General features: G+C 40.5%; 1 protein-coding gene across 1 annotated transcript in view; it reads left to right on the top strand.

Moving 5' to 3' along the window:
• LOC124775447 (Down syndrome cell adhesion molecule-like protein Dscam2) overlaps positions 1-26,329 on the top strand; it is a 157,502-nt gene that overhangs the window by 74,711 nt on the left and 56,462 nt on the right. The gene's annotated exons all lie outside the window — the stretch shown is intronic.

Raw genomic sequence — 26,329 nt, 5'->3', positions numbered from 1 at the left:
TATATTTAGGAAGTCTAGAATGCAGAGAGGTTGGTTGCAGGCCCTCAGCTGGACTCCATCAAACCAACAGACAGTCATCACTGGCACCGACGCTGAAACAGCTTTCATCAGAAAACACAATAGACCTTCATGCTGCCCTCCAATGACCTCTCACTTGACAGCACTGTAGTTACAAATGGCAGTTATTTAGGTCCAGTGGAATGCACACTACAGGGCATCTGACTCAGAGCGGCCTTTACGAGGTGCATTCAAGTTCTAAGGCCTCAGATTTTTTTTTTCTAATTAACTACTCACCCGAAATCGATGAAACTGGCGTTACTTCTCGACGTAATCGCCCTGCAGACGTACACATTTTTCACAACACTGACGCCATGATTCCATGGCAGCGGCGAAGGCTTCTTTAGGAGTCTGTTTTGACCAGTGGAAAATCGCTGAGGCAATAGCAGCACGGCTGGTGAATGTGCGGCCACGGAGAGTGCCTTTCATTTTTGGAAAAAGCCAAATGTCACTAGGAGCCAGGTCAGGTGAGTAGGGAGCATGAGGAATCACACCAAAATTGTTATCACGAAGAAACTGTTGCGTAATGTTAGCTCGATGTGCGGGTGCGTTGTCTTGGTGAAACAGCACACGCGCAACCCTTCCCGGACGTTTTTGTTGCAGTGCAGGAAGGAATTTGTTCTTCAAAACATTTTTGTAGGATGCACCTGTTACCGTAGTGCCCTTTGGAACGCAATGGGTAAGGATTATGCCCTTGCTGTCCCAGAACATGGACACCATCATTTTTTTAGCACTGGCGGTTACCCAAAATTTTTTTGGTGGCGGTGAATCTGTGTGCTTCCATTGAGCTGACTGGCGCTTTGTTTCTAGATTGAAAAATTGCATCCACGTCTCATCCGTTGTCACAACCGACGAAAAGAAAGTCCCATTCATGCTGTCGTTGGGCGTCAACATTGCTTGGCAACATGCCACACGGGCAGCCATGTGGTCGTCCGTCAGCATTTGTGGCACCCACCTGGATGACACTTTTCGCATTTTCAGGTCGTCATGCAGGATTATGTGCACAGAACCCACAGAAATGCCAACTCTGGAGGCGATCTGTTCAACAGTCATTCAGCGATCCCCCAAAACAATTCTCTCCACTTTCTCGATCATGTCGTCAGACCGGCTTGTGCGAGCCCGAGGTTGTTTCGATTTGTTGTCACACGATGTTCTGCCTTCATTAAACTGTCACACCCACAAACGCACTTTCAACACATCCATAACTCCATCACCACATGTCTCCTTCAACTGTCGATGAATTTCAATTGGTTTCACACCACGCAGATTCAGAAAACGAATGATTGCTTGCTGTTCAAGTAAGGAAAACGTCGCCATTTTAAGTATTTAAAACAGTTCTCATTCTCGCCGCTGGTGGTAAAATTCCATCTGCCGTACGGTGCTGCCATCTCTGGGACGTATTGACAATGAACGCGGCCTCATTTTAAAACAATGCACATGTTTCTATCTCTTTCCAGTCCGGAGAAAAAAAATCAGAGGCCTTAGAACTTAAATGCACCTCGTAAAGTAACCAATTTGTAGCAATTCGTTGCATCACTATGGTGCCAACTGCTGCTCAAATTGCGGCTGCAGATGGAGTACGAAGCACCAGAGCCATACATTGAAGATGATAGTCTTCCTTTTCGGACCTGCCACTTGGCCAGCAGGAATCCAGTTTCTTGTGACCTTACATTCTTGTGATCACTGTTGCCAGCAATCAGGCACAGTGGCTACATTCCTGCCAAGTCTTTCTGCAATATCATAGAAGGAAGCCCTATTACATGATCTCATTCAAACTAAGTGACTCCTGATGATGATGTCTTCATTGCCTTAAAGGCATTCTTGACTAAGAGCAACTCATCACATCCAATCTTAGAGGTAACTACCATTCATGACTGTTACAGAGTGTATTAAAAGCAAACCTGGTTTGCATCCTCATAGTGGCACTACCAGATCCACTCTTACATGGCTAGCATGAAATCTGAATAGATATCATCTTCATATGTAGAAATGCATCTACCAACTTTTATTTATACCACACGACTCCTTCTTGGTGTTGTGATTCTTTTCCTTCAGAGTATTTTTGAACAATTAAAGGAAGTTGAATATTTTTTTGCAACTTTGTAAAATTATGGACATCTGACTGGATACTTGTACAGCTTTTTGTTGTTATACTTCATCAAAAATAACTCCATCATCAGCAGAAAGTTTGAGGTTGCTGACAATATTGCCTGCCAGGTCATTACCATAGAACAAGAATAGGAAGGATCTCATCTCATCTCATTTCCCTGAGGCAAGCCTGTGGGTAGATTTCATTGATGCCTCTCCTTCAAAGCTCGCATGCTGCATCCTTGCTACCAAGAGATACTGAATCCACACTCAAATTTTGTGACACCCCATATAATAGCACACTTATTAGTAATTTTTGGAGTCGTAGAGAGTCAAATATGTTTGGAGGTCAAGAAATACTGCATTCACCTGTCTGCCTTTATCCATGACTTTCAGGCTATCGTGAGAGAAAAGTACAAGTTGGGTTTAGTATAGTCGATGTTTTCAAAATCAATATTGTTTGGCATGAATTGGAGCATTCTGTTGTGTCACTAACACTAATATCTATATTACTTATCTTTGCAGTTGTGCTTCAATTAAATTGGAGTAATACTCATGGATCTCCCTTTTTAAACAAAATATCTGAAAACAGAGTTCAGCGTATCTGCATTTACTTTTCTACCCTTAATTTTGGTTTCTGCATCATCTATATGTGTATACTAACTTTGATGCCACTGGCAGACTTTACAAGTAAACAGAATTTCTTTCATTTAGCATATCTCTATGCATAGACATATTCTTTCTTTTACAGCTATTTTGCAGTATTTGCTGTTTCTGTGCGGTAACAGTATGCCTCAGGGGATCCCTCCTATCATGAACTGTTCTACTAATTACACATCAATCCAGTGCTTCATCAATTATTTTCTAAACTTGAGTTACAGTTATCACCATATGAAGATGATGACACCTTGAGCAGCAGAGAGAGAGAGAGAGAGTGGGCACTAAGTTTTTGACCAAAGCCTTCTTCACAAAATAGAGGAAAACACACACACATTCACACAAGCAGGCACACTTCACGCACACATGACCACTATCTCTAGCAGCTTTAGCCTGACTGCAACTGTCGCATTTAACAAAAGCAGCAACTGGGAGCAGAGCAGGGAAAGGGGAAGGATAGCAGAGTATGGGTGGCAAGATGGAAGATTGCTGTCTGGCTGTGTGTGCAAGGACTACTGTAGAAAGTGGCAGGACAAGGCTCAGGCAGCATTGGGAGGACAGGGGGGATGAGAAAGAAGAGGAGGAGACAGGGGAAAAGACTGGTGGGTATGCTGGCAGAGACCAAACATAATGAGGGTGAGAGGACATCAGTTGAGAGGTGGTTATAGGATAGAGAGGGAGAAACTTTTGGTTAGAGGATGTGGGGTCTGTAGGTTATTGTAGGGTGAGGCAGGGATAATTTTGGGAGTGGAGAATGAGTTGTAATGATAATTCCCACCATATCCCTGTGGAAGACCCAGGTGCGAAACCTGCCCAATCCATCCATCCAGAACTTCCTATTCAAGTCATGTCCTACCCCATCACAGGCTAGGCCACCTGTATAAGCTCTGTTGCAATTAGTTGAAGACATGAAGTCTGTAAATGAGTCAATTATCATATTGTGGTTCTTTATTTGCAAAGGTCTGTCTTGATCACACAAACTTTATAACTCACTATTACTGGTTTTGACTACTGCCATCTTCAGATCTGTGGCACCATTGAGATTCCATTCCCGAGGTGTTATCAACTATTTAGTTCTTCATTAACAGTCACTGTTTTGTTAATTGCCTAACAATTATGATTATGATTGTGCTGGAAGGTTTCGATTTATAGATGTTATACTATTTTTAAGCTTTTTATCCTGGCTTTTACACAATTGTTTATTATTTACTTTACCAGGACAGGAGCTTCCCATTATTACACTTTATACCATTTACATGGACTTTAAGTATGAATCTAATTCCAAATATTGTATGCCAGTTCATGTTTTATTGTCAGACACTCATTTTGCCATGTAAAGTAATTTTAATTAATGATTATGGAAATTCCATTTCAAGTATTATATTTATGATAGTTGTTGCTCATGTACCCTAGCCATAGTGCCTCTGCTGGGCTCAGCTATTTGTATGAATACCAGACACATCCAGGTCATCACCAGCATTTACTATGTACCTGCATGTATAGATTTTGATGTTGATACCTATCTTCGAATATTTTATGGTATGTATGACTGGCATGCATGGCTGTCAATTTTTATATTAGTACAACTACCAATCAGCTGCTTACTAGGATGAATGGTCACCACCAAACTGCAGCCAAAAACAAAGTGGACCACCCAGTTGTACAACATGCAGCTGAACATAACACTCCAAATTTTAATGGTTCTTCACAGCCCAGACCACCTGGATGCTCCCTCCCACTATTATCTTCTCTGAACTGTGCAGATGTGAGTTACCCTTACCACAACTTCTCTGTCCCCAAAACTGTCAAAGCCTCAACCTATGATAACCTACTGTCCCCACACCCTCCACCCAATGGTTTCCAATCCCTCTGTTCTGTAATCTCCCCCTAATTCACATCCCTTCACCCTCACTGTGCTCACTCTCTGCCAGTGCACCCACCAGAATTTTATCCTTCCCCCTTTCCTGCCCCACTCCCAATTGCTGCTTTCATTCAATGCAAAAGTTTTAGTGCGGCTTAAGCAGTCAGAGGTAGCGTTTGTGTGTGTATGAAGTTTGCCTGCTTGTGTGGAAGTGTGTGTGTTTTTTAAAGAGGGCATACGGTGAAAGCTTGGTGTGCAACAGTCTTTTCATTATGCCTGTCTGCAGCTCAACATGTCATCCTTACAGTGAGTAGCAATCTATCCTTTTCATAACTGTCGACATTCCAGCCTGGACCTTCCATTGTTTGAAATACTGTTATGCTACATGCTCATGCCTGTAGCTAAATGTTTAGAGATCTTCTTTGAGATATGACACTACTGTCTCTTTATCTGGTTCAGTTAATACATAAATCTTTCTACTTGTTTAGTCATCCATCATGCTTCCATAATCATTGTTGCTACAACTGTCTCATGGTCACTGATATTATCCTCAAAGAGGTCAGGAGTATTCACAGCCTTTACATCTGTTATAAGTAGTGTCCACTGAAAGCATTTAGTTTTGTTTCGCAGGATGTCTTATCACATTCACCACTTAGAAAGCTGTAAATATCGCAGTCAGCTGTTGAATTGTTAACGCCTCCTACAATGATGAAGTATCACTGGAAAACAAATGTACTAGCAAAGGGTGTGAGTCTGGTGGTCAGTAGGCAGATCCAGTTATACACTGAGGCACCAAAGAGACTGGTATAGGCATGCGTATTCAAGTACAGAGACATGTAAACAGACAGAATACAGAGTTGTGGTCAGCAATTCCTATATAAGACAACAAGTGTCTGTTGCAGTTGTTATATTAGTTATTGCTGCTGCAATAGCATGTTATCAAGATTTAAGTGAGTTTGAACATGGTGTTATAGCCAGTGCACGAATGATGGGACACAGCATCTCCAAAGTAGAAATAAAATGGGGATTTTCCTGTATGACCATTTCACAAATGTACTGTGAATATCAGGAATCTGGTAAAACATCAAACCTCCGACATCGGTGCGACCAGAAAAAGGTCCTGCAAGTACGGGACCAACAGTGTCTCATGAGAATTGTTCAACATGATAGAAGTGCAACACTTCTGCAAATTGCTGCAGATTTCAATGCTGGGTCATCGACAAGTGTCAGCGTGTGAACCATTCAATGAAACATTATCACTATGGGCTTTTGGGTCTGAAGTCCCACTCGTGTACCCTTGATGACTGCATTACACAAAGCTTTACATCTTACCTGGGTCCATCAACACTGAGATTGGACTGTTACCCAGTCAGATAAGTCTCATTTCAAATTCTATCGAGCTGATAGATGTGTATGGGTATGGAGACAACCTCATGAATCCATGGGCCCTGATGGCAGCAGCCATTCAAGCTGGTGGAGGCTTTGTAATGGTGTGGGCCATGTGCAGTTGGAGTGATATGGGACCCCTGATACATCTAGATATGGCTCTGACATGTGACACATACGTAACCATCATGTCTGATCACCTGCATCCATTCGTGTCCATTGTGCATTCTGACAGACTTTGGCAATTTCAGCAGGACAATGCGACAACCCACACGCCCAGAATTGCCACAGTGTGACTCCAGGAACATTCTTCCAGGTTTAAACACTTCCTCTGGCCATCAAACTCCCCAGACATGAACATTATTGAGCATATCTGGGATGCCTAGCAACATGCTGTTCAGAAGAGATCTCCACCCCCTCATACTCTTAGGGATTTAAGGACAGTCTTGCAGGGTTCATGGTGTCAATTCCCTCCAGCCCTACTTCAGACATTAGTTGAGTCTGTGCTACATTGTGTTGCGGCACTTCTGCGTGCTCGCAGAGGCCATACATGATATTAGGCAGGTGTACCAGGTTTTTTGGCTCTTCAGTGTAAGTTAATGTCTGACTTTGATACTAAGTCTTACTCAAACAATCTCACATGCAGCTTCAAATTCCATCTTGGTTTAACAGAGTTTCTTACCGATTGTGATGAATAAACCACTTCTGTTTCTCATTATACTATGCTTTTGGTGTATGGTTATATTTACTCCAAAAACCTAACTGCTGTCAATTTTGGGTTTTGACCAGATTTCTGCATCTACAGTTAAAAGATGGAGTCAAATGAAAATCAGACAGATGGAAAAAAGTAAGCAAACTATTTATTATCATAAAAGTAAGGGCCATAACTATTAATACATTTAACCCTCCATGAGACAAGACAACACCTTCATCGAAAATGTCTGCATTTGCTTACATAACCATGATTGTACCCAGGCATGCACTCCCAGTTTAGCTACAAAGCACCTGCACACAATCCATACAGTCCTCATCTCTTCCAACACGATTTCCATTCGTTTGGAGCCCTGAAGAAAGACATTCATGGCCATTGTTTGCTTCTGATGAAGAGGTGTATGCCTCGGTACAATCCTGATTCCATATACAACTGACAACATTTTTCCATGAAGGCATTGTCTTGTCTCACAGTGGGATAAATTTATTAACAGTTATAGTGATTACCTTTGAAATAATAAACAGTTTACTTATTTTTTTCTTTTGTCTCACTTTTATTTGAGTGCACCTTGTAAGAGCTCCCCTGCTTTTTTTATGTGCATCATACTCTGGGACTTTTGTGGATACTTCAGCAGTTGATCACCATTATTTTAATAATTTATCTGCTAAACTTTTGTGCACCACACACAAACAATTAGCCTCTTTACTCATAGCCTTTCATGCAAACTGCACACCTGCCCAGTTTAGGGAACCCTACTGTTGTTCTTAACCCCAATGTCACAAGTCTAGAAAGCATTATCAGCTTCCTGTGAGCAAGGCTGGTCTTTTCAACTTCCACTGTCAGTCACTAGAATGATCCAAGTAAGACGTAAAAATCTATACAACAGGTAAGGGCTGCCAGTACAACATCTTTGACATGTCGAATGTGGCCCCAGGGTTACACACAGTGTGTGCAGGGTAATCAATCTTACCCCTTGCTGCCATTTCCCTAAAGTGTACCATTATTCTTTGAGCACTGAACTGAACTGCTGAATATTATTATATTTTACAGACTATAAAACACACTTTTATCTTCAAAAAATTGCCTCCAAAATTCAGGTGCATCTTATACTCAAAATTAGTATAAAAATATCCAGCATTTGATTTAAGATTCCTGCCAGTCTTAAAAATGGCCATCTATACAATGCTGCAGGAGAGCCAACATTGGATTCAACTGGCAGCAGCAGTACACCAATGTGACACACATGAGTTGTGGGGATTTGCAAGTTTGCTAACACTGTCTCCCTCCTGCTCCACCATCACAAAAAAAGAATACTGTCTAGCCTATGATATGTCACTGCAGTCTGAGGTGCCAGTGAACTCGAACTGAAAGTGTTTTGTGTTATCAGTAACAGTACAATACTTTAGTTAGTAGCTAATTTCATGATGGAAAAAAAATAAAAAGCATTCATATGATGCAAGTTATAAATGGAAAGTAATAGCATATGCAGAACAACATGGAAACAGAACAACTGAGTGGCATTTTTGGCCCTCCAACTACAGAAAAAAAACATTCATGATTGGCAGACTAGTAAAGAAGAATTGAAAAAAATGAGGAAGACCAAATGTTCAAATAGGAAACTGATTGAAAATTGACAAAACTAGAAGATGACATATTGAAATGCATTCAAGGACACCTCAAAATGATATGGATGAGACTCCTCTGACATATGATGTGCTGAATAACAGAACTGTCGCCATGAAAGGTGCTAAAACTGTAACTATAAAAACAAGTGGACCTGAAAAAATTCACAACACTGTTGTCCGGTCATGTTGTACTGGCAGCACTAAATTTAATGCAAAGGTCATTTTCAAGTGCAAAACAATACCAAAACCTTCTGAAATACTGATAGATGTTGTTCACATACATGGCAAGGATTGGATGGATGATGCTAATATGAAATGGGTTAATAGAGTGTGGGAGAGAAGGGAAGGTGCTTTACTGAAGAAGAGTTCTCTTCCTGTGCTAGATTAGTTTAGCAGTCATTTAAAAATTCTGTGAAAGAGAAATTGAGACAGGGAAATACAGAGCTTGCTGTTATTCTGGCAGGACTTACTTCACAATTGCAGGCTCTTCATGTCTCGATAAATGACAAACAATCAAACAAGTTTGTCACTGGATGAAGCAGGCATGGTCTAGAGTGAGAGAAGACATTACTGCTAAATTTTTCAAGAAGTGTGGCATAAATAACACTTTTCACGGCACTGAAGAACATATATATGAAGAGGACAATGCTGATGAAGAGGAAGAAGAAGAAAAATAAGAAGAAAGTTCAGATAACAATTTTCAGGGATAAATAAAGGTCAGTTCAGTTTTATAAACTGAGATTTTTCTTTAGTCTGGCCTTACAATCAAATAATAAAAATGTTATTTTAAAAAAACTGCTTAAAAATTAAGGTGGGTCCTGCAGTCCATAGTGCCCTATTGTGAAATATGGTAACAAACCCCTAATCTTTTCCATATGTTCCCCCCTCACATGAGACACAGCAGGCTTCCCTGTAATCAAAATGTGTGATCCTGGATCAGTTTAGGTTACAAACAGCTCCTCAAACTTATTGCTAAGAAGAATGAATGCAGTAGCATGAGTATCCTGTACAGTAACCCAAGTGTACTAGTGAATCCCATTTTGCAGTCTAGTTGCTGAAAATAGATAGCTCCCGTACTTCCTGGATAAAGGGATAATACCCACAAGAGAAGACAGTACTTGAGATATCTTTGGTATCTCTAGTATGTCACTTTCAGTAGTATTACCAGTATGGCCATTCACTGCAGCTTCTAATCACTTGATAGCAGCCAGAGTGATTTCCAGGTGCATATGAATAGTAATTAAATCATCCTGAACCTGTAAACAGCATTGACAGCGTGGAAGAATTATAACTGGTGCAATGTATTTTTGAACTGCAGACAGCTATAGACTTACTTGATTTTTTAATTTCAAAATCTGTACAGCTATAAGGATTGCAAATTCACTTTCAAGGATGACATGTACAGGAGTGACCCAAAAATTGAAATTCGAATGCACTGCAGTTTTATTTGCAAAATGAAATTTGTTTCATAAAATTCCAGTTATTATTTTCTGAGATACTGACATATTCCCCGTATGTTGCCTGTCAAGTTCCACATATACTTTCATGTCAGTATAAGTTTCTACGCGTGTCTGAAAGAACAGGCACCACTCTGATCCAGCAGCCATTATGAGTTAAGACACAAAGTAATGCCAGATTGAAATCAATGAGTGCACCAGAGTGGGATTTGAACCCACGTCTCCTGCTTACTAGGCAGATGATCTGACTACCATCCACGTACAGTGGTCATTGCAACAGTACAGCCTCCCATCAGATCCAAATTCTCAACTTATCCACACACTACTAATGTGGTGTCCCTTGCCCATTATCATTATTACTCATGGCATTTTGCTAATTCCTGTAAGAGTTCAAGGCTGGTGTGCATCTGCATTCAAGCAATCTTTGGCTGTCTCACCTTAATTACACTACTGGCCATTTAAATTGCTACACCATGAAGATGACGTGCTACATACGCGAAATTTAACTGACAGGAAGTAGATGCTGTGATATGCAAAGGATTAGCTTTTCAGAGCATTCACACAAGGTTGGCACCGGTGGCGACACCTACAACGTACTGACATGAGGAAAGTTTCCAACCGATTTCTCATACACAAACAGCAGTTGACCGGCATTGCCAAGTGACACATTGTTGTGATGCCTCGTGAAAGGAGGAGAAATGCGTACCATCATGTTTCCAACCTTGATAAAGGTCAGATTGAAGCCTACCACGATTGCAGTTTATCGTATAGCGACACTGCTGCTTGTGTTGGTCCGGATCCAATGTCTGTTAGCAGAATATGGAATCGGTGGGTTCAGGAGGGTAATATAGAACACCGTGCTGGATCCCAATGGCCTCGTATCACTAGCAGTCGAGATGACAGGCATCTTATCTGCACGGCTGTAACGGATCGTGCAGCCATGTCTCAATCCCTGAGTCAACAGATGGGGACGTTTGCAAGATAACAACCATCTCCAATAACAGTTCAACATTTGCAGCAGCATCGACTATCAGCTTGGAGACCATGGCTGCGGTTACCCTTGATGCTGCATCACAGACAGGAGCAGCTGCGATGGTTTACCCAACGACAAACCTGGGTGCACGAATGGAAAAACGTCATTTTTTCAGATGAATCCAGGTTCTGTTTACAGCATCATGATGGTCGCATCCGTGTTTGGCGACATCGCAGTGAATGCACATTGGAAGCGTGTATTCATCATCACCATACTGGCGTATCACCCGGAATGATGGTATTCGGTGCCATTGGTTACACGTGTTGGTCACCTCTTGTTCGCATTGACGGCACTTTGAACAGTGGACGTTACATTTCAGATGTGTTACAACCCGTGGCTCTACCCTTCATTCAATCCCTATGAAACCCTACATTTCAGGAGGATAATGCATGACCGCATGTTGCAAGTCCTGTACAGGCCTTTCTGGATACAGAAAATGTTCAACTGCTGTCCTGGTCAGCACATTCTCCAGATCTCTCACCAATTGAAAACGTCTGGTCAATGGTGGCTGAGCAACTGGCTCGTCACAGTACGCCAGTCACTACTCTTGATGAACTGTGGTATCGTGTTGATGCTGCATGGGCAGCTGTACCTGTACACGCCATCCAAGCTCTGTTTCACTCAATGCCCAGAAGTATCAAGGCCATTATTATGGCCAGAGGTGGTTGTTCTGGGTACTGATTTCTCAGGATCTATGCACACAAATTGTGTGAAAATGTAATCACATGTCAGTTCTAGTATAATATATTTGTCCAATGAATACCCGTTTATCATCTGCATTTCTTCTTGGTGTAGCAAGTTTAATGGCCAGTAGTGTACAATGGATGTATCTGAAATGAATGTAGAAAATTAGAGGTCTGATAGAGTGGATCATAACAAGCATATTCCACATAGCAACCCATACTCACACCCCTTAGTGTGCAGCGCTAGGCATTGTTGAACAGCATCACACACCACCAAGAGAGTAGGCACACAACATGCAGTACAGGCCTTCATTGTAGCAGGTCTGCAGGGCAACTATTTATTTATTTATTTATTTATTTACGTCCTGAATCTTTGTGGTACATATACCATACCTTAGATGTTGGACAAAATGATATTACATTAATATACTGTTACATTGGTGTATACATTACATTTATAAATTGTTACATTTTTATATTGCTATATTGTTACATTACATTTTTATATTGATACAACCAACTTGTTTTTCAAGATACTGTGTTACTGAGTAAAAACAATTTTCCAAGAGATATGATGTTACAGATTTTTTAAAGCTATGGATTTTGTTTATGGCCTTTAGGTTACTTGGCAGCTTATTAAACAAATGTGAACCTGTGTGATATACACCTTTCTTGCACTGTGTGGTATAACAATGACGTCTGTGTATGTCACTATTTGCCTTTGTATGGTGTTCATGTACAGATTTATTTTGAATAAATACATTTCCATTTTTTAGCATGCTTTTTTTTAGGAACATTACAACTTCTAGTATATAGATACATGGTAGGGGTAGAATCCCCAGTTCTTTAAAGAAAGAATGGTTTGCATGATTTTCGGCTGTTGGCATTTTTCATTACCCTCACAATCTTTTTTTGTTTCCGGAATGTGGTTATGCAATGAGAAGAATTTCCCCAGAATATGATGCCATATCTTAATAGGGAGTGTATGCAAGCATAATACACGGCTCTAACTGTTTCAGGACTTGTGTTGTTCCATATAATCCTCATCGCATAAGTAATTTTGGATAGTTTAGAATTTAATGAAGTGATGTGGGAATTCCATTTAAGATTGTCTTGTAAGTAGATGCCAAGAAATTTTGCTTCACTGACACTGTTAATTCTTTGGTTTTCCATTGACATGTTTGGTTTTAATGGGTTTTTATTTTGTTGTGTATGGAAGTGTAAGACGACTGTTTTTTGAGGGTTTATCAGTAATTTATTCCTCATAAACCACTCTGAGACATTTTCACTTGTGACTTTAGCATTTAAACTTAGAGCCATTTCATTTTCACCTTCAATTAATATGCTTGTGTCATCTGCAAATAGCACTGGTTCGGAGTGTTGAACGTGTAGGGGGAAGTCGTTTATGAAAATTAGGAAGAGAAAGGGACCTAAAATGGAGCCTTGTGGTACACCGTGGGTTAATGTGGAAGGTTTCGATTGATAAGCTTGGAGTTCGTTTTTTCCCATGTGTTTTACCTCTGTTATCTGAGAGCGATTTTCTAACTATTTCAATGTATTTATGGCATGAAGGTAAATGAGAAATCGGGGTGAAATTTTATAAACTTTATTTGAAAACAATAACAAAATGTGCTAGAAAATAATGCCCTCCTGCTTGAATGCACACCATGCAACGACCTTGGAGTGATTGTTGCACTCTTTCAAACACTTCTGGCAAAGTGGATACTGCATTGGAGGGTGCCATGATGCATGCTATCAGATCTTCCTCAGTCTTAATGGGTGTTTCATAGACAACAGATTTTAGGTGACCCTGGAAGAAAAAAATCTGTGGGCATCACGTCAGGGGAATGTGCAGGAAATGACACCAGCCCACTGTGCCCTATCCAGTTCTCACCAAAGGCTCCATCCAAATGCATTTGCACTGTCATGGTGGTACCACATTCATCATCACATGTTGAGTGGAACATGTTCCAACAACTCTGGCAGAGCTTCTCTTATAAAAATTAAGATCTGTTTGCATTCAATCAATGGTTGGAACATGTATGGACTGATCAGATTATGACCTACCAAGACACCCCAAATGTTGACAGCAAAGTGATGTTGGTGACCATGAACAAAGGCAGTGTGCAGATTTTCCCCTACTCACACGTGCTGATTGTGGCTGTTGTACATACCCTGCTTTGTAAAGGATGCCTCCTCTATAAAAAGTGCATGGTTCAGAGAGGCCCACTGAATGGCCTACCTTTTCAAAAAACCACGGACAGAATTCAATTTGATGTAGAAAATAGTCTCGGTCAAGGGCATCACCCTCCTGGAGGTGGAAGGGTGCAAATCATCTTCATGCCACAAAAGCCAAATTGGGGAAAGGCTTATGCCCATTTCCCATGCAGCACACCATGAGATTATTGAGGGTGTGCTTTTCCAGCAATGCTGATGTCTCCTACTCAAGCCCTGATGTATGCACTGTGCACTCACGGCCGCATTCATCACGTCTTCTCATCCTTTACACAAAGTGAATACATCGGTTTTCGAAGTGTATCTTAAATGCACAGAGCCATTATGAAAACACGCCAGTGGAAAACATACCTCAAGTGAACCTGTCTCTTATAGGGACCACAGGATGAAGCTAAATGTGTGTGGATCTGGCACTCGATGATTCGGAAACTGCCAAATGTACCAACATTGGGCAGCATGGGCATTTCCATCGATTGCCCTATAAGCATGCCCAATAAGCATGTCTGCCCTTTCACTCTAGAATAGTGCTCCATTTCCTGTCTACTCAACACAGTAACAAACACAAGAGTGTCCCTGTTTGATGACAAACTGACCCAGGGCAAAACAGAGTGTGCAGTGGGCACAGGTGCTGCCTTCTATGCAACACCTATCAAACGGGCATTTGCACAGTCAAGAGCAATGCATACACATCCCAGTAAGATGCAGAAAACCTGTAGTGTTGGCCAGCCTGGAATATCTGCAAATATATTGGGTACAGTGTTTGTAAATAAAGGTAATAAAACTTCAACCCAATGTCTCTTTTACCTTGATGTCATTGTTGTTGTTGTGGTCTTCAGTCCTGAGACTGGTTTGATGCAGCTCTCCATGCTACTCTATCCTGTGAAAGCTTCTTCATCTCCCAGTACATACTGCAGCCTACATCCTTCTGAATCTGCTTAGTGTATTCATCTCTTGGTCTCCCTCTACGATTTTTACCCTCCACGCTGCCCTCCAATTCTAAACTGGTGATACCTTGATGCCTCAGAACATGTCCTACCAATCGATCCCTTCTTCTAGTCAAGTTGTGCCACAAACTTCTCCCCAATCCTATTCAATACTTCCTCATTAGTTATGTGATCTACCCATCTAATCTTCAGCATTCTTCTGTAGCACCACATTTTGAAAGCTTCTATTCTCTTCTTGTCCAAACTATTTATCATCCATGTTTCACTTCCATACATGGCTACACTCCATACAAATACTTTCAGAAATGACTTCCTGACACTTAAACCTATACTCGATGTTAAAAAATTTCTCTTCTTCATAAATGCTTTCCTTGCCATAGCCAGTCTACATTTTATATCCTCTCTACTTCAACCATCATCAGTTATTTTGCTCCCCAAATAGCAAAACTCCTTTACTACTTTAAGTCTCTCATTTCCTAATCTAATTCCCTCAGCATCACCCGATTTAATTCGACTGCATTCCAATATCCGGGTTTGCTTTTGTTGATGTTCTTCTTATATCCTCCTTTCAAGACACTATCCATTCCGTTCAACTGCTCTTCCAAGTCCTTTGCTGTCTCTGACAGAATTACAATGTCATCGGCGAACCTCAAAGTTTTTATTTCTTCTCCATGGATTTTAATACCTACTCCTAACTTTTCTTTTGTTTCCTTCACTGCTTGCTCAATATAGAGATTGAATAACATCGGGGAGAGGCTACAACCCTGTCTCACTCCCTTCCCAACCACTGCTTCCCTTTCATGTCCCTCGACTCTTGTAACTGCCATCTGGTTTCTGTACAAATTCTAAATATCTTTTCGCTCCCTGTATTTTACCCCTGCCACCTTCAGAATTTGAAAGAGAGTATTCCAGTCAACATTGTCAAAAGCTTTCTCTGAGTCTACAAATGCTAGGAACGTAGGTTTGCCTTTCCTTAATCTAGCTTCTAAGATAAGTCGTATGGTCAGTATTGCCTCACGTGTCCGATATTTCTACGAAATCCAAACTGATCTTCCCCGAGGTCGGCTTCTACTAGTTTTTCCATTCGTCTGTAAGGAATTCGCGTTAGTATTTTGCAACCGTGACTTATAAACTGATAGTTCGGTAATTTTCACATCTGTCAACACCTGCTTTCTTTGGGATTGGAATTATTATATTCTTCTTGAAGTCTGAGGGTATTTCGCCTGTCTCATACATCTTGCTCACCAGATGGTAGAGTTTTGTCAGGACTGGCTCTCCCAAAGCTGTCAGCAGTTCTAATGGAATGTTGTCTACTCCTGGAGTTTTGTTTCGACTCAGGTCTTTCAGTGCTCTGTCAAACTCTTCACGCAGTATCATATCTTCCATTTCCATAATATTGTCCTCAAGTACATCGCCCTTGTATAGACCCTCTATATACTCCTTCCACCTTTCTGCTTTCCCTTCTTTGCTTAGAATTGGGTTTCCATATGAGCTCTTGATATTCATACAAGTGGTTCTCTTTTCTCCAAAGGTCTCCTTAATTTTCCTGTAGGCAGTATCTATCTTACCCCTAGTGAGATAAGCCTCTACATCCTTACATTTATCCTCTAGCCATCCCTGGTTAGCCATTTTGCACTTTCTGTCGATCTCATTTTTGAGGTGTTTGTATTCCTTTTTGCCTGCTTCATTTACTGCATTTTTATATTTTCTCCTTTCATCAATTAAATTCAATATTTCTTCTGTTACCCAAGGATTTCTACTAGTCCTCGTCTTTTTACCTACTTGATCCTCTGCTGCCTTCACCATTTCATCCCTCAAACCTACACATTCTTCTCCAACTGTATTTCTTTCCCCCATTCCTGTCAATTGTTCCCTTATGCTCTTCATGAAACTCTGTACAACCTCTGGTTTAGTCAGTTTATCCACGTCCCATTCCTTAAATTCCCACCTTTTTGCAGTTTCTTCAGTTTTAATCTACAGTTCATAACCAATACATTGTGGTCAGAGTCCACATCTGCCCCTGGAAATGTCTTACAATTTAAAACCTGGTTCCTAAATCTCTGTCTTACCATTATATAATCTATCTGAAACCTGTCAGTATCTCCAGGCTTATTCCATGTATACAATCTTCTTTTATGATTCTTGAACCGAGTGTTAGCTATGATTAGGTTGTGTTCTGTGCAAAATTCTACCAAGAGGCTTCCTCTTTCGTTTCTTACCCCCAATTCATATTCACCTACTACGTTTCCTTCTCTCCCTTTTCCTACTGATGAATTCCCATCTCCCATGACTATTAAATTTTCGTCTCCCTTCACAATCTGAATAATTTCTTTTATTTCAATTTCTTCGCCATCTGCTGAGCTAGTAGGCATATAAACTTATATTACTGTGGTAGGCGTGGGCTTCGTATATATCTTGGTCACAATAATGCGTTCACTATGCTGTTTGTAGTAGCTTACCCGCATTCCTATTTTCCTATTCATTATTAAACCTACTCCTGCATTATCCCTATTTGATTTTGTGTTTATAATCCTGTAGTGACCTGACCAGAAGTCTTGTTCCTCCTGCCACCGAACTTCACTAATTCCCACTATATCTAACTTCAACATAACCATTTCACTTTTTAAATTTTCTAACCTACCTGCCCAATTACGGGATCTGACTCCATGCTCCTGATAACGAAATCCTCTTGAGTAGTCCGCACCCGGAGATCCGAATGGGGGACTATTTTACCTCCGGAATGTTTTACCCAAGAGGAAGCCATCATCATTTAACCATACAGTAAAGCTGCATGCCCTCGGGAAAAATTACGGCCGTAGTTTCCCCTTGCTTTCAGCCATTCGCAGTACCAGCACAGCAAGGCCATTTTTGTTAGTGTTACAAGGCCGCATCAGTCAATCATCCAGACTGTTGCCCCTGCAGCTACTGAAAAGGCTGCTGGGCTGCTGCCCCTCTTCAGGAACCACATGTTTGTCTGGCCTCTCAACAGATACCCCTCCGTTGTGGTTGGACCTACAGTACGGCTATCTGTATCACTGAGGCACACAAGCCTCCCCACCAACGGCAAGGTCCATGGTTCAAGGGGGGGGGGGGGGGGGGGGGGGGGACCTTGATGTCATAAAAACATTGAAATTGTTGCCCTGCAGGCCTGCTATCATGACGGCTCAGATAGCACGTTGTGTGCCTACCCTTTTGGTGCCACACAAACTGTTCAACAATACCTAGCACTGTATGCTAAGGGATGCGGACATCGGTAGCTGTGTGAAATGTGCTTGTTATAACCCACTCTGCCAGCCCTTTGGTTTCCTACAGTCATTTCAGATATCCTCTTTATACCTACATGATGTCTGTTCTTTTGGGCAACAGAGAACTCAGTATAGCAGAACAGTTTTTATGGAATTTACACCCCTTTTATCCTTTTGACATGAAACCTTTGGTTCCATGACAACATTGGGGGCAGGGATGATCTCAGATTGTTAAGTGATTTTATTTTTTAGACCAGATGATGGAACTTTAAGAGTCCTGAAACTGGTTATGTACACAATAAAAGATTGTGTACTAAGCAACTGCTGTGTGGCTTCTCCTTTTTAAAAAATATATAGCAGAAACATTTAGTTGTTGACAGACACACAAAACAGAATGATTTTTTTTTTAATTTCTTGGGTATTAAGCCAGGTGCTGTCGTTCAACAGGTGTGATATTTCAGCAAGCTGACTTCTTAACATCTTCAGGTGTTCCTAGAGTTTTATTGATCTTTTATGGGTGCCGACTTTGTATAATCTGTACCCCCTCCCACAACCTCTGTTGTGGCACTTTGGTGCAGTCTGCGCCTGTTGGTGGGAGACGTGCGGCACTGGGTGTTGGGGAAAGCAGGGTGCTCTGCGACAGATTATGGACCACAGTCCTCCCATGGCCATGGGCCTCTCTGGAACTTTGCCACCATTGTGACAATGTGTCTTCTGTTTCAAATGTCCTGACTGGAGCATATATACATGTAGACTGTCATTGTATTTTAATCATAAGGCTGGATCCCAGGCTTTGATTAACTGGAAACTGCTGTCTTTATCTATTAGCTTGTCATGCAGCCAGATCTCCACTTCAGTCAGCTGTGCATTGTCTGTGTGGCGTTTATGTTCACTGCATTTCTCCCGTACCGTTCGGATGGTCTGGCCTGTATACATTTTCCTTTTCCTGCACTGGCAAGGAATGTGGTACACTCCCAGTTTCCATAATCCTAAGTCGTCCTTGACTGAGCTTAATAATGTCTTGGTTTTGTTTGGTGGTGAAACACACACTTGACATTATATTTTTGGAGTATGCTGTCCATCTTGGCTGCTGTGTTTCCAACGTTTGGTATAATTGCCATCACAGCTGGTTTGTCTTCATCCTTGGAAGGCAGCAGTCTTGGGTTCTTTGGTCTTAAGGAGCATTTTATCTGTTGGTTGTTGTAACCCGTCAGTCAAAACACGGCCTGTAAGTGCTGTAATTCAGCTGTTAGGCTGTCAGGGTCCAGATTTCATGTGGTCTGTGCACCAGTGTGCTCAGGACACCTTCTCACTGTGTCAGCTTATGGTAGACACTGTGTTCTAGTATGCCATCTGGTCTTTGCTTGACGAGAACATCTAGAAATGGAAGCTGGTTGTTTTCTTCTACCTCCGTTGTGAACCTGACATTCTGGTGCAGTGAGTTCAGATACTGCAGAAAGTCTTGAGGGTGATGTCATCCATGCGACTACATAACAAATATATTATCTATATATAAAAAAAAGCAAGAGGGCTTGTAGACTGTCAACTCGAGAGCTTCTTCTTCAAAAGTCTCCATAAACATGTTGACCACTGCTGGTGATGTGGACATAGCATGTCTGCTATTCAGTGAGTGATCTCCTTTATCTCTAAAGTATTTACATTCTGCCAGATCTTTACTTACATTTCTAACCATATTACTATGTGTAGGCACTATCAGATGAAAGCATCTTTGATTGCTGTTTCTTTTGTTTCCCAACCTGTTCTCTAGCTGAAAGCTGAACTTTGTTTCTCATTATGACATTCATGTATATAAAATTTATTTCTTTGTACATGTAAATTGCTGTAGTAGTGGTTCACCGCATTTCTATAAAAGAAAATAGCAAGAGTGGAGAAGTTTCCTCTTAAGGCAATATTGAGAAGAAATCAACACATGTTCATTAACAAAAGAACAGAAAAGACGTCTAGATGAGTGTCTAATGATAAAAACAAGCAACCAACAACACAACCTTCACTCCAGTGGCCCTGAAACCTGATGCAAATATAAAAGGGCATTATTGTGAGCATAAAGACTCTGACAGTGGAAAATAGCACTTGTGAGCACAGTGAAACCTATGTTGAGGGAACTTTCTAATAATTGCCTTCCAAAGCAGAGCTCACATGGTAAAATGCAGAATCTGAATGAAGGTTGAACTCTGGACCACTCACTCTGTGTAGTTTCCACATGCAAAAGGACATTTAGGGGTATACGGGAAACGGAACACATTAGCAGCGAGTGTTAATGAGAATATGTTAATCAAACCAATTGATTTTACTGTACACTTACATACTAACAAAGAACCCCTTGAGTGTGAGCTCACAAGTTCAATCTTTAGTTATTTGAAAGTATTGTGTAAACAATTACAACAGGAAAAATATTAACTGCTAATAACTCACCATGTGCAACAGGAAGGCAAAAGAATATGAATATCCAGGAGGTGCAGAGATCAAGCTTCTATTGTATGTATGTATTACACTTCACAAAACGGACATCATTGACATTCAAGAAATGTTCAGATCAAACCATTAACTTCCACCATGAACACTGAATGAAAAGTGGCATGCCACAATGATCACAGAGGTTCAGACCATCAAGATCGAAGGTGAACTTCTTGGGAGTTACAAACAATGAGGGTGTTCAGATATATGATACCCATTCTTACAGAATGCATACAGAATCATATTTGTGTAACAGGATGATGAGAACTGATGAAATGTGATGGCAAGCAACCAAATGCAAAAGCCTGTCATGTAGCTTATCGTGCAACTGGTTATCCTCTAAGGTGTAGTTGCAGATAATGTATGATTTGTTTTATAGGCACAAAAAAAAAAAAATCCTGAGGCTGAATTTCTCCAGTAGTTTCAAATGGTATGAATCAAAATGTTACGCATTTTTATGGAAGGATCGTTTGCTCTAAAGGAGTATGGTTTTCATATGCAGACCAGGAATCAAGCAAAGGCAAATTATCTGGATCAGCTACTGGCCAAAAGCAGTGTTCATACCATAGTTGTAGTTCTGTTGCACCCTTTTCCCACTCTTGCTTGCTGTGATGCAAATATTCCCTATTTCCCTTGCAAGATTATGTACATGTGAAAGAATTGCAGGGTACAAAGCACCTCAAACTTCTTGCAGCACAATAAATAACTTTCCAGTTAATTTACCATCCTGATTAACAGTCAGCATAATTGTATGTGAGTGCCTTAAGGCATTGATGTTAATTGATTTTGATAAAACTCCCTTGGTACCTCTAATTTCCAGGTTTCCTTTCATATGCGTTTCCTCTTCGAATTCCAGTTGGTCAGAGCTTAAACCAATTGATTCGTTAGTTGATTTGGGGGAGGGACCAAACAGAAAAGTCATCCGTCCTATCGGATTAGGGAAGGAAGATGGCCATGCTCTTTTAAAGGAACCATCCTGGCATTTGCCTGAAGCGATTTAGGGAAATCATAGAAAACCTAAATCAGGATGGCTGGATGTGAGTTTGAACTGTCAGCCTCTTGAATGTGAGGCCAGTGTGCTAACCACTGTGGCACCTCACTCGGTAAAATAACTGAAATCATTGCTGAATAATGGGTAAGTTTGTTTATTTCATCAATAAATTCTTGAGCTGAATCTGCAGTTTGCTGTGCATCATCAAGCTGATTTTTTTAAAAAAATTTCATTATCTTACATCTTTCAGTTCTGTAGCACTATCTGAAGTTATGCAACCATCCACTGCTTCCCTCGTAATCATTGTTATCTATGTCATGTGCAGTCTGATGTGCGTAACATAGTAGGTCACTATCATGCACATCCTGTAAATTGTAAAGAGCATCCTTGAAATGCGCAAACACCAGTTTTTGCAACAAGTGTGCCATGTCCTCTCATGAATATCCATAGTTTTCCACATGCACTACATGGTCAGGTTGCTGCGGACTTATTCAAAATCTGTTCATAACTGATTTTTTACTATACTGTGAATGATCTTCCATGAAGTAATTATGTTTAGTATAGTGACTGTCCTTTACTACATTTCACTGGAGGTGGGATTTGTGGCTCCGTTCCCAAAAAGGATGACGAATTACATGGCTTGCCACTTGCTTCAATGTTACTTTCACTTGTTAAGCACATATCATCATCACTTTCTTTCTCATGTTCATCGTCCACGCAGTTGTGCATATACAACACAACACATGTCACTGACTCATCTTGCAAAAACACCAATATTTCACCTGTTATCTCTTTCTCACTTTGCAAAATTTCTTGGTTCAGCTTTGTGGTGAAATGTTAAATTTTGAAACTGTTGTTGTAGATATAATGCAATGTTTACTTTGTTTATCATTGCCATTGCTGTGCTTTGTGTCAACACCACTAGCACTGCAGCACTCCAGTTAGTTACTTGGAGACTAAGCAGCTCAACTATGCTCTGTAGCCAGATGCTGTGCTCAATATTGATACTCCAGTCCAACCCCCTGATGCCATTAGTAACCAAAATTGTGGTTGTGAGGTAGGCAATGTGTAGATCATCAAATGCTGTACAAATCACTGGTCTTTTGTGACCTTGCACTCAAGGGGTTCCCTATAAGTGTGACTGTTCAGTAATCTGACTGGTGTAAGAAATGTGACTTACTGCAATTGAGTTACAGCTAACTTTTACCCCTTTCAACATATTCTCCTGCCTTATGTATCTGAGTTGCATACACGCCTTCTTTTGCTGAAAACAATGTTATGGCTCATCAGTCCAACAACTCTATCATTTTTGCTTTTACCATTTTTACAGACCGAATATGTGATACATTCGTTTCAGAGCACTTTTCACTTCTATGAAGAGACAGACATAACATGGAGCAAGAACTGGTGAATGGGAGAATGCTGGAGCATAGGAATGCTTATGATCATTAAAAACTGCCCGACAGATAGGGACCTGTAAGATGACATGTTACCCTGGTGCAGAATCCTGAGTTTTTTCTATAATAAATCTAATCTACTGTTCCTCAGTACTGAGTGAAGTGGTGCAGTGATTACCACCTGGGCTCACATTTTGGAGGATGACAGTTCAACCCGCCATCTGGCCATCCTTATTTAGGTTTTCAGTTATTTCTCTAAATCACTCCGGGCAAATGCCAGGCTGATTTCTTTGAAAGGACATGGACAATTTTCTTCCTCATCATTCCTTAATCTGATGGGGACCAATGACCTCCCTGTTTGGTCCCCTTCCCCAAACCAACCAACCAAGCAACTGTATTCTCCTTACTCTTTCACACTGCTTGATTAGCACTTCTTTGTGTGTATATGGGTAATGGTTTGACCTACAGACACTCACTTAATCATGGCAACACTCTCAATATCAAGAGAAAAAACTATCATTAACTTCAGTTTCAATTTAAACATTTATTTTTCTTCCATTTGGCAAGCTGGAGGTCTTTCTAGTGCACTGATTGATCATTTGCTCTCAGTTCATACTGGAAAAATCTTCTTTCATCACCAGTGATGTCTGTTAATTATTTTCATATTCCAAGTACCAAAGTTATGACCCCCTGCTATCATGTGTAAAGAGTCAGTTTTGGAATTATAGCCCACGTTCTTCATGAAAAATATAGTAACTTGCTGGTAATTCAGATTATTACACACACACACACACACACACACACACACACAACACTGAATACTTTACTCCTTTCTATGCCATACTAATGTTGAGCTGTTGATAGTGTAAATCATTTGTCCTTCCAGTATTATATTCATGAATTTTACTATCGTTTTCAAACTGTGATTGGCTGTTAACACTAGACTTCATAAGGGAGTAAATTACTGTATTGACAGTATGCACAATGGTGCACAGAGCTATCGACAAGAGATTATGGAATGGACACCACTTATTATCCTTATGGTTCACTCTTGTGTAACAGACATTTTTTCTTCAATGAGAAGTTACCACAGAATATAATGCCATAAGACATTAGTGGATAAAAATAAGAAAACTAAGTCAGCTTTTTGACATTTCCATCTCAAAAATCTGATATCATCTGCAACACAAAAGTTGCAGAGGGCTGGAATGACAGCTAGCAGCTCCAGAAGTACTAAGGTCAATTACATACCAATACCAACCTCATCTAATATGGCTGCACAGTGTCATTATTTACTTGCAACATCTCACAGGTTCCAAGTGAATATATGTCCTAGTATACAGTGATGCCTCTTCCTTTCTTTTAAAAAAAAAAAAATACCACTTATGATGGTGATCTTCATTCACATTCCACTGTGCCCCTCATATTTCTGTAAATACCCAACAACAGATTAAGGGTATAAATATTATTGCTTATGAGTCTGCAGAAAACATATAATCGAAGAATCCATAGATTTAGGTAATTTACACCTATGAGTAATCAAATTAGAACTGTCTGCTGTGATCTGTCAAAAGTATTTGATCATGCAATTCGCAGTATTCTAGAGAAATTAAAATATTATGGCATCAGTGATTTTTTGGTAACTGGTTTCCATCCTGTCTACCTAACACAAATTTAGATACAATATTTGAAAAGAATCAGGGGGTGTACACAACAAAACAGCATCTTCTGAATGGTGTATAGTCACAATCAAGTCAAACATGGGATTAATATAAAAGATTATCATGTAGAAGGTCAGTTGCCATATTTACTGAGAAAGTATGTAGCATTTGTTCCTCATCATAATGAAAGATCTCAATTAAAATCAACTGAACGTCCAAAGAAGAAGTTGGCTAACTGCTGGACAACACTGACAAGTGAGCTGGCACACTATCCAGAGCCATTTCCTTGCTTTGAGGAACAGAAACCAGATACTTCCACGTATAAACCTGCTTTCTGCTGCTCACAGAGCACAGAGATTACAGTGGGCACAGAAACAAAAGGACACATTTGCAGGGGCAAGTAGGGTCGGGCAGAGGGGGGGGGGGGGGGTGCATTCTGTTCCCCTCCCTCAACTCTCACGGAATAAAAGAAATACATTGTAGTCAGGTGTTCAGGTGTTTTTTTTTAAATTGGTATTAGTCAGGTTTTAACAGGGTCAAAACTGGACCTTTCTTTATGGCTACTTGCAGGTTGCCATTCATCTTTCAAAGTACTAAAAAACACTCCATACTTCCAGATCCATCCCCCCCCCCCCTTTACAAACTATCATATGGGCATATTTGCAGAGAAACACTGCCTTCAGAAACCAAATGTGCAGACCCTACAAGAACCATTAAATAATTTTTATGTTAAAATAATGGTTCACATAGGAAGTCTGTTCAAAAAATTCCAGAACATTCATAATTGCGTCCCAATGGTGTGTTGGAGAAAAAGGCTGTTGGCGTCCCTCCACACACCTGTGTTTAATGTGTAACTGCTGTAAGTTTCACTGTTGTATGCCTGTTAGTTATTGTCCAATGCTGTATTGAGTAGAATGTTGTGTGGCACAGTTTGGAAATTCTGTAACGGCAGAAAGAGGAGCAATGCTTCTGTGTCAAATTTTGCGTGGATCTCAAGAAAACCTTTACAGAGACACACCAAACGATGCAGGAAGCATACAGTGATGAGTGCTTTAGCCATACTTGATGTTATGATTGGTTCACACAGTTTAAAACTGGCTGGATGGAAGTTAAAAATGACCCTTGTTCAGGATTACCTCAGACGACTACTGATGCCACTCATATCAGGAATGTTGACGAAATTGTGTGTGCCAATCAAAGACTGACTGTCCGAGACACTGCAAAAGAATGTAACATTTCAGTTGGACCATATCATGAAATCCTGACAGCATCTTGGAATGCATAATGTTGCCACCAAGTTCATCCCACGGCTCATGATTCAGGACCAAAAAGATCTTAGCCTCACAATCTGTGAAGAGCTTTTTGAAAAGATTGTTTGAACTGATCATCTATGATGCACATTTGTGTGAGCTGACAGCAGTGTATGAGTACAATGAAAACCAATGAAGGCAATGTTTCTCACTTACCAAGAGAAGGTCATTCAGGCAGGTGACAAACATATCAATGTGTAGGAGATGTTTACGTAGGATAGAAGCGGGACACAGATACATTTGGTATCATCCATGCCTGTGAACATACAGGAATGTCTGCTCTATTCTACTGAAGATTATTTTCACAATTTGTCTTGAAAAACTAGTCTCGAACTGTGTTATAACCAATATTGTGGCTGTAATACAACAACATTTAACAATGTTCAGCAATTTCATTGTATACGGACATTCCAAGAGATGAAGCGGTTTGCATGGCTCACCAATGCTAATCTGGATTTATGTGTATTTGACATTTATGGAATGATATTTAGTGAGATGTGTATGCTTTAGCC

The sequence above is a fragment of the Schistocerca piceifrons genome, chromosome 2 (genome assembly GCF_021461385.2).
Source record: "Schistocerca piceifrons isolate TAMUIC-IGC-003096 chromosome 2, iqSchPice1.1, whole genome shotgun sequence".
NCBI lineage: Eukaryota > Metazoa > Arthropoda > Insecta > Orthoptera > Acrididae > Schistocerca > Schistocerca piceifrons.
The sequence above is the reverse complement of the archived record's forward strand: the minus strand, read 5'-3'. Positions and strand labels throughout refer to the sequence as shown.